The 1,905-nt window shown below is 29.3% G+C and overlaps 1 long non-coding RNA gene across 1 annotated transcript; it reads left to right on the top strand.

Moving 5' to 3' along the window:
• Window positions 1-436: 436 nt before the first annotated feature.
• On the top strand, window positions 437-1,768 carry LOC117152528. Its single transcript, XR_004462918.1, has 2 exons — window positions 437-1,327; window positions 1,398-1,768. It is a non-coding gene; the product is annotated as an uncharacterized LOC117152528 (long non-coding RNA).
• The last annotated feature ends 137 nt before the right edge of the window (window positions 1,769-1,905 follow it).

The following is a 1,905-nucleotide window of genomic DNA, read 5'->3' as shown; positions in this document are numbered from 1 at the left end:
GGTCTAATAATTAAACCAAGTGACGTTATGCACGCAAAGGAAAAATGTGTCGCCAAATGCTAAAAATGTTTGAAATTATGGCTAAGCTGACGATGACATAGAGTTAACGGTTTTACAGGTAATCCACATGTTTTAAGTTTAAGGGAAAGCCGTTTTCACTAAAACTTTTTCTATACATCAGTTGAGATCGACAATTTGACCGTTAGGTGGGCATCATAAACTTTGACTGTTTCAATGCATTTTGCTCTTGACCACGCGTATTATTACGCGAATATTTCACCAACTATCTGAAATATTTTCAAATATTTCAAATTATTTCAAACAATAAACGAAAATATTACTTCTGAAAATTGTAAGCTTTAAAAAGAAATGCATAATATGATAACAATAATTTCTTTACAAGTAGAGATGTCAAAAAGATTAGGAAGACGCCAAAGCTGTTTTTGTCAAATGGAATATTCAATTTTTCATGTTTAAATTCGATAGAATAACGAGCTCTTAGCATAGAAGTACTAAGGCATATTTGTCCTAAAATTTATCGTACCCGAGATACTTGGCGTCATTTGGCTTTTCGATTGTGTAATCATGAAGTCAACCAAATTAAATTTCATGCCATTTCTTTTATTTATTTTAATGAAATAATAAGAATATAAATACAGTAGTAATATGATAATTGAACTCGATACGAAAATTAAATACAGCGAAATAACCTGATCATATCTTGATCAGTTTTTCTTAAACAACTGACCGAAACGTAGCACCGTTGAAGAATACAGGAAAACGAGTTATATCAATCTACTAATTACCATGAGACAACCAATAACTGTGTGGTTATAGAACAACAAAATTTATGTATTTAAAAATTTTTCACTTTGTCAAAATTTCTACTTGAACCAATTCTAAAAAATAATAATAAATTTTAACAAATTCATCTATTAATCAAAACTGAGACTTTATGAATTCTGTGAATGAAATTTAGTAGGATTTATAGTTGATATAAAATGCTAGTGTACAAATGGGATGTTCTTCCATGTTGACAATTACAAAGAATGCTAAAGCTAAAGCGGCGGTTCTTAACCTTTTGTTTACCACGAACTTTCCTTTACATAATTTTTCGTTGCCGTGGATCTCCAAGACTTACTTCAAAATTTAAATAAGTTAATTCAAGATCTAATGTGTCAAATATGTATGTAGTTATTATATTCATCAACTGCTCATCAACAACCTTCAAATTTGAAGAAGAGAGATTCATTATAAATCTAATACATATACCAAATATTTTTTATTCAAATAATACATTAATAATCACAGGGTAAGAACCGTTAAAGTATCTCAGTTTTTTTTTTTAATTTATACTTTGCAATTTCTCCAGCTGGACATTCGGTAAATTTTTCTAGCTTTATTGCTAATTAACATGTGGATGGCTACCCCTAGCGGGATACCATCTTCGAGTGAGAGTATCTCAATATCCCAGACAGGCGTCACACTTGCATTGGAATTCGTTTAGCCCACGATACAGCAAAGGGGAAGACTTCATACATGGCACCTTTCCTCAAGCAACACAATGTTGCATTTTATACCATAAATAACATTATTTAGAACATTATAGCCAAAGATCAGAATTGTTGAACGATATTCAAATTATTATTAAAGCTACTTCAGAAAATATGGTTTTAAGGAAAATGCGTTTAACATTTTCCTCATCCTCATACTATCAGTTACTTGTGATACATAATACATACGAAAATAAAACATTTTTAATTCATAATTTTGATTTTTTTTAATACTTTTATTTTTCCTATGGATATTTAAACCTTCTACATTATTTTTAATTCGATTGTGGAACATTGATAATACATTTAAAGGCATATATTATTCTTAAGAATAATTTATTTATATATATAT

This window comes from Bombus impatiens, unplaced genomic scaffold, assembly GCF_000188095.3.
Source record: "Bombus impatiens unplaced genomic scaffold, BIMP_2.2 scf_5533, whole genome shotgun sequence".
Classification (NCBI taxonomy): Eukaryota; Metazoa; Arthropoda; class Insecta; order Hymenoptera; family Apidae; genus Bombus; species Bombus impatiens.
Note: the sequence above shows the minus strand (reverse complement) of the source record. Positions and strands in the feature narration are given on the sequence as shown.